We start from the raw sequence: 17252 nt of genomic DNA, 5'->3' as shown, positions 1-17252 counted from the left end.
CCAGGACACCGCAGTTGAATGGTGTAGCTGAGAGGCGTAATCGAACCTTGTTGGATATGGTTCGTTCCATGATGAGTCGAGCTTCGCTACCAATCTCATTTTGGGGGTATGCCTTAGAGACTGCCGCCCATATCCTTAATCTAGTTCCCACAAAGAAAGTTGCCAAAACTCCTCATGAGATGTGGACTGGTAAAGTACCCAAACTAGAGCACATTAAGATTTGGGGTTGCGAGGCTTTCGTGAGACGCGAAACTCATGATAAGCTCGAACCTCGAAGTGAGAGGTGTATTTTCATCGGCTACGCACAGAAATCCTTTGGTTACCTCTTCTACAGACCTAGTGAGAATGTGGTCTTTGTAGCTAGGAGGGCTTTCTTTCGAGAGAGAGAGTTCATAAGCCAAGGAGACAGTGGGAGGCAAGTTGACCTTGAAGAAATTCAAGAGTCAAGTGGTGAAGGAACTTCAAACCCTAGCACTCAACTTGAGGAGGAAACTTCTGTTGAGCCAATTGACAAGTCTGTACCTCTGAGGCGTTCCACAAGGGTTAGGAATGCACCTGAGCATTACTATGGATTCCATATTACTACGGAAGGTGATACACTTATCAGTGATGAGACACTGATAGGTCTGGATGAACCTAACAGTTACGCGGAAGCCATGGCAGGCCCTGAGTCAGCCAAGTGGAAAGAGGCAATGGACAGCGAGATACAGTCCATGTATGACAATCAAGTTTGGAACTTGGTTGAGAATGTACCAGGTCGTAAGACTATAGGGTGCAAATGGATCTTCAAGAAGAAGACCGACATGGATGGTAATGTACACACTTATAAGGCACGACTGGTTGCAAAGGGTTTCTCACAAACTCCGGGAGTTGATTATGATGAGACCTTTTCTCCAGTGGCCAAGATTAAGTCTATTAGGGTTCTGTTAGCCATAGCCGCATTTCATGACTATGAAATATGGCAAATGGATGTCAAAACCGCTTTCCTTAATGGAAAGTTGGCTGAGGATGTTTACATGAGTCAGCCAGAGGGTTTTGTCAACATGGAGTACCCTAATAGAGTGTGTAAGCTTGAGAAATCCATTTATGGGTTAAAGCAAGCACCTCGCAGATGGAATCTTTGCTTTGATGAGAAAGTTAAGGAATTTGGCTTTTCTAGGAGTGAAGATGAATCTTGTGTATATGTCAAGGCTAGTGGGAGTATAGTTAGCTTTTTGGTATTGTATGTGGATGACATACTACTCATAGGAAATGACATCCCAACTCTGCAGGAAGTTAAGTCCTGGCTTGGGAAGTGTTTCTCTATGAAGGACCTAGGAGAAGCTGCCTATATTCTAGGGATAAGGATCTTGAGAGACCGGAGTAAAAGACTAATTGGACTTAGTCAGAGTACCTACTTGGATAAGGTGCTGAAGAGATTCGGCATGCAGGACTCCAAGAAAGGAGAGTTACCCATCCAGAGTAACGCCAGATTGAGTAAGACACAAAGCCCTAGTACTGAGGCTGAGATAGCAGAAATGAGTGGAATACCTGATGCTTCGGCTGTAGGATCGATCATGTATGCTATGACGTGTACTCGACCTGATGTAGCCTTTGCTTTGAGCATGGTTAGCAGGTATCAGGGGAACCCTGGCAAGGCACACTGGACTGCGGTAAAGAATATCCTCAAGTACCTACGGAGGACTAAGGACTGGGTCCTTACCCTCGGTGGGAGTGAAGACTTGAGAGTTGTAGGGTATAGTGATGCTAGCTTTCAGACTGATAGGGATAATTTCCGCTCTCAGTCAGGCTGGGTCTTTACCTTAAATGGAGGAGCAATTTCTTGGAAGAGTTCCAAGCAAGAGACAATGGCTGATTCAACTTGCGAATCAGAGTATATAGCAGCTAGCGAGGCAGCAAAGGAGGCGATATGGCTGAAGAACTTCATTGGAGACCTTGGAGTTGTACCAGCTATTAAAGAGCCAATGGAAATTTTCTGTGATAGTAAAAGTGCAGTTGCCTTAGCCAAGGAACCAAGGGATCACGGGAGATCCAGACACATCGACAGAAAATACCATTTCATCAGACATCGAATAGAAGAAGGACTCCTCGTGGCAAAGAGGGTATCATCGGATGAGAATCCAGCAGATCCCCTCACGAAGGGACTGACTCGGGTTAAGCATCTCCAGCATGCTCGGAGCATAGGGCTGAAGGATGATATTAGATTTAGTAGTTAGATAACCTTGAAATTTGTAAAGTGTAATTGACATTAGATGATGAATAAAAGGTGTTTTATTTATGAGTAAAGTGTTGCTATCTCTTGTCGATAGTTTACTATATTTCTTTTGCATGTTTTGACTTCCAGAATAATTATGTTTGGTATATCATATTATTCGAACCTCCACAGTCGGTCATATGTCGGAAGTAGGTATGAATCAAGACTGTCATGATTGGTTGCAGAGGTCTAAGTTGTTGGACATGGCTACAACACTCATGTGTGCTCATAAGTTCTGAGCATTGGACTCAACCCACGCTCACTGGAATCACTTCATGGAATTTATCTCGAGTGATCGTGAGACGGTAATATCATATAAGTCTTCAAACCTAGAGATATGATTTGTTACTTATGAGTTGGTTATGCATTGATTGTACGTTAACGCATTGGTAACTCGATGTTATAAAACGTGCTTTTGTGTATAATTCAATGAGTGGTAGAACAAACATATGAGTCGAAGTTTATCTGTTCCTTCTTGGATTAGAAGCTGATATCTGGGCCCCTCGATGATTTTGTTTTGACCTATGTACCGGGCCCGGTCAGAACTAAGTTGATGTGTTTAATTAAGTTCTTTGTCAAACAAATCGGAAATCGGGAAACAAACTGCTGGACAATAAGTAAGACATTGTTTCATGTATTTGTCCGGCTGATATCTAGAACAGAGGATTATATGATCACTTATCTTAAATGGCGTATCATCATCTTCTCAGTTCCGAGAGACCTTGAAAGAGCTACAATTGCCAATCGGTTCCTGAAGTATTGCAGTTATAGTTATTAGACTTATCCAAGTGGGAGACTGTTGGATAAGGTGTATAAGTCCATAACTATTTCTGGTATGTACTTGACCCGACCCGACATGGTCCATTTGGGTTGCATGGCACCATGCAATTGGATAAACTAAAATGAGAGAAATAACACTTATGGTTTATTAATATATTATAAGTTCTAATATATTAATAATATTATTTAATTAGTTTGATCAAGAATTAATTTAGAATTAATTAAGTGATCAAAAGATAACTAATTAAATATATGGGTAGATTATGTAAATCTTCCATATCTTATATAGTGGGCTAAGAGGCTCCATGGATTATCAAGTTGGGTTCCACCCATAGGATGCTCCATGGAGGCTCCATGGGAGTTACAAACCCATGGGTCATGGAAATGAAGAGTCATGCCACATTAGGGTTTACATGGTGTAACCCTAGATGTGACACACCATATAAGCAACATGTTCTCCACCAAAATCGGCGACAATAAGAAACAAGAGGGCTAGGCCGATTTTAGAAGTGTGTATTCTCTCTAAAGTCATTCCAAAAGCATTTGGTGTTGTGTGAAGCATTTGAGGCATCACACTTGGGGTGCTAGGCTCACAAGGTTTCAAGGATCATAAGCAACAACAAGGTAAGTTATTCTATCTTTCATGCAAGTTAAAATTTGTTCCCCATGTATGCTAGATAGGAATATAACCTTGGAATTCAACTTTGCATGATAACTAGACAAACATAGATCCAAGGTTATTAGGGTTTCATGTACACTTAGGAAGTGTTAGAATGCTCAAAACCCATCAACACTGAGCGTACGTGCATGTACGCCCAGTGTACTCACCACTTACCTAGTACGCTTAGCGTACGTGGGTGTACGCCCCGCGTACTCTGTCAGCCAACAAAAGTCAGATGATGTGGGCCAAGTAGATGTTTGGGCTTAGGGTAAGGCCCATTAGAGGGATTGGGCCCGATTTAGCGAATTGGGCCATTAGTGAGCTTGGGAAGCTTACCTAGTATTGGGCCTTAGATATGGACCAAGTTGGACTAGGGGTAGAATGGTCATTTTACCCTAAGAAGGATTATTGTATTGGACTAAGTGATGTTTGGTATTGGTAGTTCGGGAAGCCGAAGGGTCAGCAGTTAAGGAATTTGCCAGTCAGCAGCCAGAGGAGTATCAGCAGGGTTCAGCAGTGCGAGGTGAGTCTCCTCACTGTGTAAATGAGTCTAAGGCCATAATGCCGGCCCATGTAGTATATAAGTAGGAAGACCCGGGGGTTATCCCTAGGCACTATATGCTAGTATGTAATTTCGGACCAAGGTCCGATGCCGGGCGGGAGCGCGAGGAATGTTTGCATGTTAGATTATACTTGTTGTCTGTGTGATACTTGTATGTGCCTGGTAGGGAGGTGAGTGTAGGCGAGGTCTCGTATATCACCACTAGCAGAGTATGGACGGGGTTCCGTATCTCATTAGTAGTAGAGCAGGGGCGAGGCCCGAGATAGGAGAGAGGTGAGTGTGGGCGGGGGCCCGTATCTCACTATCAGCAGGAGCACGGACGGGGTTCCATGACTCACCAGTAGCAGGACAGGGGCAGGGCCCAAGATAGGCGAGGCCTTAGTACAGGAATACAGTAGAGTATGTTTAGCTTATGTGTTATGTGCTATGATTATGTGTTGTATATGTTTAGCGGGCGGGGCCCGGAGACAGGCGGGGCCTAAGAAAGACAGATCTGTATACCGAGCGTGGCTCGATGCCAGGCGGAGCCTGATGCCGGGCGGGGCCCGATGCCGGAGCTAGTCCGATGCCGAGCAAGTCCCGATGCAACGGGCGGGGGCCCAGTATGTGGTTATGTATGTGGTATGTGGTAGGTTGGGGAACTCACTAAGCTTCGTGCTTACGGTTTTCAGTTTTGGTTTCAGGTACTTCCGGTAGCGGAGGGAGGAGCTCGGGGTGATCGCATGGCACACACCATTGTTTTTTTAGCCTGGGATGTTTTACTCTGATATAAAAAGAATATATTTTGAGTTTATACTCTGATTTGATATAACAATTTTGTTTATGAATGAAATGGTTGATAATTATGGCTTTTACTAATGATTTAAAATGAAAATTTCGGACCGTATTTTAGGGATGTTAGAAAAAAAAACGGTGGTGCTGTCTGAATCTTTTCAGATCTTCTCAGAACATCTGTCCAACCAACAAAAAAATGCAAAATTTGGTGTATGGATGTGTGTGTTAGTGATCGAAACCATAAAGAGAGAGAGAGAGAGAGAGAGAGAGAGAGAGAGATGTACGCCGCACAAGAAAAATATATAAATATACAAGTAGTTAGAATTGCTAGAAAAAGAGCACACAACATTTTTGTGCAAGGTTTTAAGACACCATACAGGCATATAAATTGCATAAGCAAAACATATTAATATCTTAGTAACATTAACATTCTTATAAGATTTACTCACTGCCAATTTTGATAATTCAGTACCTCCCTCGACTATTTTGTGTTTTCATACTTTACACATTGATGACACCATTTTTGTCTTTTGTATGAACCTAATTTTCAGGCTCTATTCCTATTCAAGTTTCGCCAGAAAGGATCAGAACTTTTGAAACCACCAAATTCTACATGAATCTTACTACATTAAACAAAACCTATGTCGACTGGGTTACATAAGGTGCAAATTAACATATTTTAATCAATACCAAAACAAAAAACCAAATAAAAACAAGTTAATATGGATTCAAAACAACAAAAAGAAAAAAGTAATAGAAACTTTATAAAAAGGAAGTCGAGACTTACAGTATTTATAAGACTACATGCTTCAATGACGTAGTTAATTATAAATACCCTCCTGATCCATAAAAACCCAATATAAATATACCAGATTAAATAGATGTATTAATCAGTAGAATAGCCAATCAAAGACGTGGAAGTTGATGACATGTAACTGTTGCGGTTAGGACCTTTTGCTTCTACAATGATGACAATGACGGGATGGCATAAAATTTGGTTTTAAAGACATCACCATGACCGATTTGGAGCATGTACTACAGGAGAATCTGTAACAAAAGCTTTGAACTTTAGTCAAAACACACCATTCTGAGTTAGAAACAATAGTTAGCGAGAATCTGTAAATGAACCGAGAGAAAAATTAGATAGACACACTTATTATTCTTCAACATCTCGTTACGTAATTGGGGAAAGGGAGATGTAAATGTACAGATTCATGAATAGAAATCTTTAGATAGTTAGATACATAAGATAATCGACATGAAGTTGGCCTTACTAATCGTAGTGACTGTGTTACCTGGGTGGTGCCATCAGTGGTTCCCATCAATCGAATCTGTGTGAGCTCATCCATCGATTGAATCTGTGTAAGCCCATCCATCAATTCTGAAATTTGAAGACAAACATTGAGAGTAAGAAAGGAAAAAAAAACAATCTCAAAAAGAGAGCAAATACCTATAAATCTGAAGACTCTAAGATTTAGGGTTTTCATCCAGAATACCCAAATCTATCCAATTTTAAAACCAATAACACAGAGAATCGATTGATTAACTAAAGAGGAAAAGAAGTTGTGTTTGTTTTAGTCGTCGGAAGCCACGACACTGAAGGGCGTGTATATGTGTCTGTTTGTGTGATGTTGGGAGGGCCAAGAGCGAAAGTGGATGAATAAAAGAGAGAAATTGAACTTGAGTTTGGAGAGAAGGAAGCGAAGAGGAAAGACAAGGTGAAGGTGTCATCAGGAGGAAAGGCGGTTTAAGCTACATCAATTAATCAATACATTTTTTATTTGAATATGCCGAAGGTGAGGGAATACCGGATTGCCCGTTCAATGTTGACTGATTCATAGTGCGGAATAGTTTCAATGTTGAGATATTTAAAAGATAAGAATTTAGCTATGTATTTCACGATTGTACTTAGTGTTTTACAAATGATAAGATTTAAAAATAATATTATTTTATTGATGATTATTTGTACTATTAGCTTAATGGATTGTACGTCTTAAAAAATAATATTATTATATTCCATCTATTTTTAGAAATAGTAAGATTTCTTTTATATGATAGTAAGGTGTGTGTATATATATATATATATATATATATATATATATATATATATATATATAATAGCCGTTTACCCGCGCCAAGCGCCTGATGCAAATATTTTTTCTAAAATTAGTTTCTAGAGCGGATTACTTCTTTTGAGTAAATATTTGGGTGTTTTACGTTGTTAACAATGTGAAGATCTTCAAAACATGTAGGGCCACTAATATGCGATAAAAGTAGGTGAAGGTAGTATTGCTCCCCTTCAGCGGGATTAGAAAAAACCAAACGACCTCACATTAATCATTGTTTTCGAGGATTCCAACGACGCGAGCTTGGATTCAACGTAATTTTTTTGGAAAATCTTTGTATGTATGTTGTCTATGTCTCGCACTGATATCTCCTTGCCAACAAATGCTAGTCATCATATCATCATTTTGAGAGATTCACCTACAAAGCCATCACAAAAGGGTGGATCTGAGAAAACGGGAAGCTAAAAATTCTCCATATTGCCTCGGGAGGCGAGACATATCTTGCATCCTAAACCCGTTTTATCTCATTAATAGCAACATGGTGTCCATCCAGATCAATATTAATAACTTGTTTGTCATGACCCTTGTAAATATAATAAAACATATATTTCACAAGGTTATACTTTAACAAACCTCAATATTTAATAATTAGATGATATTGCCATATTTATACACATTTTTAGGCAATATTTGAATACAATTTCATTAATATTTTGGTTATTTGCAAAGATAATTGGTACTTATGGGATTGAATTACATATTGCAGCCAAAAGAAGTCATCTTGAGGAATAAGGACCAAAAGCAATAAGTGGCGGAACTTTGGATGATTGAAGAATTAAAGAAAAGAAAATCCCAGCGAAAAGCTAAATCCACGTCGTGGACCTCACTTACATGACGTGGAGATGGTGATTCTAGAAGATGAGTACATGGGAAGTCAAGTCCTTGCCCGATAAGGATTCCTTCATATTCACAACGTGGAATCCCAATCCACAACGTGGAGTATAAAATCCCGAAAATTATATATACCTGGGGTGTTTACAAATTGAGAGACTTTTTGGGGAAGATTGAAAGGTTCTAAAACCGTAAAACGATTTTCTGGAGGAGTCCAAGACAGAGAAAGTGAGCTTAGCAACCAAGGAACAAGAAGGAGTCGAAGATCATAATTTCCACTTTAAATTTGGTACAATTGACTACATTTTCAATTATTGAATTTTTCGTGTTTAGTTTCAGCCATGAGTAGCTGAATCTAGCTACTCCTGTTTAGCTAGATGAAACTTGAACTCATGGATTAGTTAATTGATGATGGATTTTTCTAGTTGGATATATGCTTGCGTTTGATTGTTAATTCCTAGCAGGTTAGAATTTGATACTTAAATTGCTTAAATTCATGTTCTGTGTAACTTAGTGAATATTAAATTGCATGAACTTGAACCCTAGTAATTTAGTGACCATTGAATTGCTAGAGCTAGGATCGACGAAATCTTAGTTAAGTGATTAAATTATTAAAATTTAGTTATGTTGGAGAACATATATTGTGACTACAATAGTGTTTGTTTAAATCAATCTTTCATAGCTCCAATCATAATTAATAATTGATTCTGTGTTAAATTATGTGTGACCATGCATAGCTCTACATGAATTAATTCAACATTAGTAAATTTGGACTTGAATTGCTAATAATATATATCAATTGGTAACCAACTTGAATTATCCATAATTAATAGCTAACCATCGAGGAAAAGTGGATTCAACTAAACATGAGTGTTTTTAGTCATTGATTGGATTTAATAATTAGGAGAGTAAGTTTTCTAAACTTGTAAAGTCAGATAAAAACCAATTTACTTTTGCTTGTTTCAGGTTAATTTATAGCAGATAAATTAGTTAGATTAATCCGTTCCCTGAGATCGATACCCGACTTACCTAAACTATTCTACAATCCGACTATGTACACTGCCTAGGTGCATTTTAGCTAGTTAAGTTTGTTAGGTTATAAATTTAAAAGTTGATAGGTATATTTTTGCACACATCAAGTTTTTTGGCGCCGTTGCTAGGGAACGGCTAATTAGTTAGGAATTTATTTGCTTTAGGTTAATCAGTCCTTTTTGTGGGGTAAAACCTGCAAAAAGTTAATTTTTGCATTAGATTTTATTTTAGAACTAAACTCACGACGTGAACCTTAAGTTCACGACGTGAACTCAGTAGTTTACGTTTCTTTCGTTTTCCATTTCTGCTTAGTTTTACTGCGATAACACGACGTGGTGCTCTTTACCACGTAGTGGTGGACAGTCAGGTATGCGTTTTTTATTAGTTTTTGTTCAATTTTACGTTTTTATTTTTGTTTTCTTGAAGTCGTACATGACCCGTGGATCCAACACACCTTTGATACCACCGCTTGAAGATCCAGAGTCAGCCCTTCATAAATAGACGGATAAGAACCTAGGAGAAAACCAACCACCAAAGAAGTCGCCTTTTAAAGATCTTAAATCAGTTTCTGGAAAGAAGAAAGGGAAGAACGTAGGAGAGTCAAGCAATCAAAAGAAGGACGAAAACAAGTTTGAAGGCTTTGAGCAAAATCTTAATCCACAAGATTCTGATTACGAGACCGAACCTGAATTCGAATTCAAACCAAGCGAACCTGAGGACGAGCCAAAAATCGAAATGGCAAACATTTCCGAGATATCCATGGAGGCATACAAGAAAAGAATCCGAGAGGACACCGATCCCGGTTTAGTGCAACCTTCAATTCCAACTGCAACAACATTCGAGCCGAAGGGACACATTCTGTCCGCGCTGAAGGGAGTTCTATTTTCCGGGAAAGATCATGAGGTTGCTTACAAACAACTTGACGAAGTCAATGACATTGCTGATTACTTTAACATACCAAATGTCCCACGCACTACAATTTTACTTAGGATGCTACTTGTCACATTCAAGGGAGCTGCAAAAGATTGGTTGAAGGCACTACCACCTGGTGCAATTACTACTTGGGCACAATGCGTGAGCAATTTTTAGAATACTTTTTTCCACCTTAAAAAGTTGCTAAACTCAAGAAAGCCATAGCAAACTTTGAGCAACAACTGGGTGAGTCACTCTACGAGGCATGGGAGCGCTACAAAGGATTGATAAGGAATTGCCCCCAAAATGATTTGAATGAGCAACAAGAAGTATCTATCTTTTATGATGGGGTTAATGTCATGACAAGGCAACTCCTTGATTCTCAAGGACCGCTAAACAAGAAAAATCCAGCCGAAATCAAGGAATTGATTGAAGAGTTTTCCAAGCATTCACATGAATATCACAATCCCAGACATGATGGAACAAAAGGAATTGGGGGTGGCACTTCTGAAGAAATGGCTGTTGTTCTAGCTATGCTAAACACTATGGACTGGAGGATGAAAAAGATGGACCAACCCATACATACTCTTAGAGTTGTTTGTGAAAGATGCAATGGTCATCATCTAACCAAAGATTGCCACTTGGATGAGCACGGGAATAAGAAGGCTCAAGTTTGTTACTCAAGAGGAGACAAATATGACGAGGATTGGAGGAAGCCAAAGAAAGAGTGGTTGCCATATGATGAGTATAAAAAGCAAAAATAAGAAAAGTATAGACAGACTGGTCGAGGCTTTTATCAGAAAGAGCTACCACCACTTGAAAAGAAGGTTGATTTGGAATCCATGCTAGCAAGATTCATGGAGGCTTCGGAGAAAAGACATGATGGGACCGATGCAGGGATAAGAGACCATCAAAATCTTACGAGGGACCTACAAGCATTGCTAAGAAATCATAAAGTATCGATCCAAAACATCAAAGCTCAACTTGGACAGTTAACCACTCTGGTTAATGAGCGACTATCTCCAAAAATTCCCGACAAAAAACCTCAACCACATGTTATGGTGATCAAAACTAAAGAGGATATCATTCCTGAGCTCCTAGAAGCCCTTGAAGTCGAGCTTCAACAACCAGAACCAAGGTCAAAGAAGTTAAAAGTCGAGGAAAATAAGATTGCTGAAACACCGAGACAACGACGTGGGGATTCAATCTCCACGACGTGGAAGTAGTCAGATCAGAAAATTTTTGATGATACGCAAGATTATCGTCCTCCTTTACCATTTCCGTTTCGGGCAAGAATTCATCCATTAAAGCAGGAACATTTGAAATTCATGAAGCAAGTAAAGGGTATTCCAATAAATACCCCTTTTATCGATTCATTGTCCAAAGTTCCTGAATATGCTAAGTTTTTGCAAGACTTACTCGATACTCGCCATCAATTGGAGAAGAATACCAAGGTGATCCTTAGTGAGTAGAGTCCAAAAGTGATAATGGGTGAGCTACCAAAGAAAATGGGAGATCCTGGATGCCTCACTCTTCCGTGTGAATTTGGAAATAACATGAAGACTTATGCTTTGGCCGACTCAGGAGCAAGCATAAATTTGATGCCTTATTCGTTCTATCAAAAGCTAAATCTTCCGGATTTTAAGGCTACAAGAATGACAATTCACATAGCCAATCGTTCAGTGACTCATCCTCGAGGCATAGTGGAGGATATATTGGCAAAAATTGGGAAATTTGTTTTTCCAATTGATTTTGTCGTTTTGGATATGAAGGAAGATACCAATGTCCCAATAATTCTTGGTTGCCCTTTACTAAATACTGCTAGAGCCTTGGTTGACATTCGTGAATCTAAACTTACTTTGCGAGTTGGAGATGAAGAAGTCACCTTTGGATTGGAAGATGGTTTTCAAAATAATGATGCTCAAGGTGAAGTTTTCATTATAGATGAAGAAAATGAACTTGAGGAATTGGAAAAGCTTATGGAAAAAGAGATTCAACAAGTGAAACGTACAAAGCTGAGAGCATCCATTCCAATAGTCCTAGAAGTAATTTCTTATAAAACTCCGACATATTTGGTGAGTAAGGAAATTGAAGAGGATTTAGTATCAAGTGATGAGGACGAGGTTACTTCCGAAGAAAAGAGATTAAATTTGGACAAAGAGATGGTACCCATGGAGCTAAAGAATGAAGAAAAAGCAAAGAATAAACTTGTGGCTAATAAAAGGGGTAAAAAGAAAGCTTGAAGAAGGGGATGCTAAGGGTAAAAAGGAGAACTCTAAAAAAGCTTATCTTCGTCGCGTTCAAGCTTATAAGAAAAAGTGGAAGGAGCAGAAGGTGCAATTGGTGATGGACACTCCTACAAATTCAATGTGAGGCGGTACAGAGTCTGGCTCATGGCTCTAATAAAAAGAAGCGCTTCTCAGGAGGCAACCCGAGCTCGGTTTGCGATTTTCTTTTCGTTTTTGCATTTATTTTATTTTATTTTTGCATTTTTAGTTGAGTTTTAGGTTTAATAATCATCCAAGTCCTCTTATTTTAGAGCTAAGTAAAAATTTAGTATGGGGTTTATAAATATTGATTGGTACAAAGTTTAGGAATAAAATTGGAATTTAAGATAAAAATTTTGTCCTTTTAGAAATTGGACTCGACAACACGTCGTGGCCCAACAGCCACCTCGTGTTTAACTGATTTGGCCCGACGAAACGTAGCCCAGTTTACAAGTTCACGACGTGAATTTACAATTCACGACGTGAACTTTAAAAAGTCACGGGGGGACCATTTTATACCTAAGTTTGATCATACAACTACTTTTACCATTCAAACTCACGAACGAAGAACATTGCAGCCCCACACTCGATTTTCAGAATTTTTTTTCACAATTTCTTGTTTAAGTGTCTCATAACAACATTTGGTAAGTATTACATTCCATGTTCTTGTTAATTTCTTCCATTTTGATGCATTTAGAGGCAAAGGTTGTTCTTAGAGTTGAAATACCCAAAATTGAGTCAATTGATTGATGATTTTCGATTGCATGTGTTATACTAAGCCTTAGATTTACAGAATAGACAAACCCCTAGTGCTATTTCTAGTTCGTTTTGACCTTACTTGAACCGATTAGAATTCACGACATGAACACGGTCCACGACATGGTCTAGAAATCCACAACGTGGAATCTGGGCGACCAGAATTCTGTTTTGGCCTTTACAATTTAATTACTTTGTGGTTTTGTTTGTTTTGTTTGTATTGTTTGTTATGATTTATTTTCAAGAAAAAATGGGACCTCATCGAGCAATTCCTCAAGATCAAGATCCAATTGACGTACCGAGCATTCATCTGCTCTACCGTTTCCCTCATAACATTTCTCAAACAATGATGAATAAATATATGAACCGTTTGGGGTGGTTGTATAACCGGGGTTTGCAATTGCTCCTATTATAGATTGGGCATGGCTACGTGGGGTAGGAATGGTTACGGAGTTAGAAAGGCATTGGACTAAATTATATGTGGGAGATGGTTTTTCATTCTCATGCAACGGATGGAGGAACCTTTTCTCTATCCAAGAACCAGTTTATAGAGAGCTATCAGTGGAGTTCTTTACTACCGTGAACTTTGAAGACAAAACCACCGATCCTAACTACAATCGGGCTCTTCCATTTTGGTTGGGAGGTGTGTATCGTGAGTGTTGCCTTAGGGAGTTTGCATGGCGAATGGGTCTTTATACCGAAGAAGAGACGCAATCACCTCAGTTTGTGTTGGTTTTACAAGGCTGAGTTCGGGATTTCACCTCGGGAGTTATAGATGTCTATATTTGGAGGAGCATTGCGAATCATGAGTACAACTCTCGTGATGCTTCAGAGGGACAAATTCGGTCCCCCATTTACTAGTTTTTGCATCGTCTTGTCACTTTCTCGATCAACCACAAACATCAAGGGGATATGGTGCCTACTCAGAATTTGTTTTATCTATGGAGCATCGTTACACCCGGCGTTTTTTGCAACATTCCTTATATGCTTGCGTGGTTTTTGGGAAGAAAGACAGCTAGTTTAAGGCCCTATAGTCCTATTATGGGTGGGCATTTGGTCACCCGACTTGCCCAATCTTATGGTATTTTGAGCCCTAACTTTGTTAGGAACCTTACGCGTTTCAAAGATAATGATTTGACGGTCCAAAATTTGAATGTTATGAGGGTGGTGGTAAACACGGGTGGAGGATTTGTGATACCCCCGGAGGATGTTGAGGAAACTTTTGGTCAACAAGAAGATCAGCCGCGCCCGAGGAGAAGGCACAACGTTAGAGCCCGTGGAGAGAGGGGACAACCGCAACAACAACCTCAATAATTTGAGGATGGGATACCAACCGACCCATTTCAAAGTCAGGTGGGTATTTATTTGGACAACGTTCGTGGAGGTGTCAACTACCACAACCAAGCGATTGGCATTTTATTTACACATTTGAATGTGGAACGACCTACTACGATGCCACCTCAATACCCGTACATACCGACATGTGAAGACTTATGGACAAGACAAGGGGACGGAGCTGGAACGAGTGGAGCTCAAGGAGACGAAGATGATTATTAGTTTTTTTTTGAAGTTTGTTTGTTTGAGTGTGTTTTGAACTTGTAACCAAATGTTGGATGGTTATTTTCTTCTTCTTCACCATCACTTTCTTTGTTGCAGATTTCGTGTATTTTCGTGAGCGAGATGATGCAAGATTAGAGATAAGAGAATTCCAGAGAAGCCATGTTGTTTAGAGTTAAGATTCGATACCCACTTTCTTTAATAAGTGTGGGGTTATATTCGTGAGAGAAACAAGTAAACAATGAAGGAAGAGTTAACGAAATTTAGGAGTTGTGACAACGTCTCAAATTATTTATATAATTAAGTTGCACCTAACTTGATTCAAAGATTACATTCTGTGATGCCAGTTTTGTGACAACCCGAAAATTTTTATTCTTGTAAAAGTCAAACATATTGTGTAAAGGTCAAACTCAATTCTTTTATTATCTTATATGGCTAGATTAATGGGTTTTAAGTGTTTAAACCTTGTACCAAAGGTGTTGTTTGTTTAAGAAGTGAAATACTAGGGACCGAGAACACCTCACATCATTCTTCATCCGAGCCGTGAACGAGTCTTCGGGCCGTGAACGAGCCTTCGGGCCGTGAACATACTTCGGAGCCGTGAACCTCGCTTCGGCCGTGAACCATCCTCAGGCCGTGAACACTTCGGACCGTGAACCTCCTTCCTATATATATATGTGTTTGATCGATTTTATCCTTCACTTCTTCACTTCTAGCCGTGAACATAAACATTCTCTCTCAAGTATCATCAGCCAAAAACCCTCCTCTCTCCTCAAGATCATAAGAAGCACCTTCTTTCTTATAGTTTATATGGAGTTCTCTTGATTTCAACCTTGATTCATCATCATTCGTCAATAACATTGGGCCGTGAACACCCAGATTGGGCCGTGAACTCAATAACACCAAGTGTTCTTGGGCCGTGAACACACAGCATGGCCGTGAACAGCAGGCACCCCTCCATCTTTGCTTCTAACACCCTTATTTGTAAGTTAAACTTGCGGATTAGTTCGATTTCCTAGCATTCTTATGAGTATATTCATTAATAGTATACATATATATTATATGAATTGTGTTTAGGACTCATTTGTTAGCAAGACTTCACTTGTGGAGCTAACATCCTATACCAAATCTTCAATCGAATCTCCAACATAAGGTGAGTTCATACCCCTATAACCTACCTTTTTAAATGGTTTTAAATGCTTTTAAAGGGGGGGGGGGATACAAGATGAACACGATTAAATTGTGTTAATATTTACCTGTGATATCAATCACACAAAAAGTTTTCTTTTGCTTTTAAATAATGTGTTTAAAATAAAAGATTACCAAATACTTCTAAAATGACTTAATGTAACGCCCGTAGATCCAGGCTAGTCAATTTAGAGACAATGAGCATAAAAAATGAGGTTTTTATGGAAGATTATTTAGAAGGAATAATCTTAACCAAGTGGTAGAATATGTTACAAGGGTTCCGTACATATAAAGAACGCCGAAATCCGAGTTATAACGAAGAAGTTATGACCCGTCGAAGTTTCGCGACGAAACCGGCACGGCACCGGGAAGCGTAAATAGTGAATTTACGATAGAGTGATTTTTAGCCTTAGCAATCTAAACGAAAGTCGTAGAATACGTTAAACCGAGAGCGTCCATAAAAAGAACGCCTAAACCTGACTTCGTATGAGGAAGTTATGATTTTTCGACGTTTCGGCTTAGCGGGATATAGCCCGGAGTTCGAATATTGAATCGAGCGGTTTTTAGCTGACACAACCTAAACGAGAATCGAAGATCTCGTTAATTGTAGCGTAACGATAAAAGACGGACGAAAACGGACGTCGGATGAAGAAGTTATGGATTTTTAACGGACCAACACTGTCCCGGCCTGTTAAAAATATAACTTTAAAAATAAAGTCAAAATTAGCCAACTGAATCTAAACGAAAGTTGTAGAGTACGGTCCCGCCTACGCATGGATATAAAAGACGTCGAAAACGGAGCTCGTACGTGAAAGATATGAATTTTTGAAGTCGGAAGTGCAAATCACGAAGTTGTGTGAGGAGGGTACGCCCAGCGTAGCTTCGGACGCCAAGCATACCAAAGTACGTCCTGCGTACGAGGTGACTACGTGCAGCATACAACTGCCTTCTACGAACCAAAACGAGCCACGCACCATCATCTGAAGTTCGACACCTGTTGATCTTATCCGAACTACGCCCCGCGTCCGAGGATCTACACCCAGCGTAATCCGAAGTCCAGCGGCTATAAATAGGTTGCGAGGGCTGCCATTCTTTTCACACCAAAACCTCTCCTCTCTCTCACTACTTTCTCTCTCTAAGCCCCCTAACCCCCCCCCTAAGCCTAGGTAAACCCCCTAGCACCCGAAGGAAGCACCGAGGCTCCCGTAGTCCCGAGAAAAAAGGGTCTTTCGGTTCGGAAACGCTACTCCAAGCGAAACCCGGTTTTCGAGAAAACCCGTTGTAAGTAAGCTACGCCTACGCTATTTTTAATATAGCTTTTAATTAATTATAGTAACGTTATTAGGACCTTATAATAATTATTTGGGCTACTATTATGAGTTATATAAGTGTCGTTATGATATCTTTTTAACCACTCGCGGTACGGGGAATCTAGTTTGGAGGGCCGCTTGGGTTGCTGGATTTAGAAGTGCTATATGCCAAAATGATCCTGCCCTTCGGTGTTCCATGTATGGCCCATGTCTGTACATAGTGGGTGAAGAGTATTGTTTAA

At 39.6% G+C, this 17252-nt stretch overlaps 1 non-coding gene across 1 annotated transcript; it reads right to left on the bottom strand.

Moving 5' to 3' along the window:
• Positions 1 to 10138: 10138 nt before the first annotated feature.
• On the bottom strand, positions 10139 to 10245 carry LOC145123074 (small nucleolar RNA R71). The gene has a single exon (XR_013714954.1). It is a non-coding gene; the product is annotated as a small nucleolar RNA R71 (small nucleolar RNA).
• Positions 10246 to 17252: the final 7007 nt, after the last annotated feature.

Source organism: Lactuca virosa, chromosome 6, assembly GCF_052849685.1.
Source record: "Lactuca virosa cultivar CGN04683 chromosome 6, Lactuca_virosa_CGN04683_v6, whole genome shotgun sequence".
NCBI classification, from domain to species: domain Eukaryota; kingdom Viridiplantae; phylum Streptophyta; class Magnoliopsida; order Asterales; family Asteraceae; genus Lactuca; species Lactuca virosa.
Note: the sequence above shows the minus strand (reverse complement) of the source record. Positions and strands in the feature narration are given on the sequence as shown.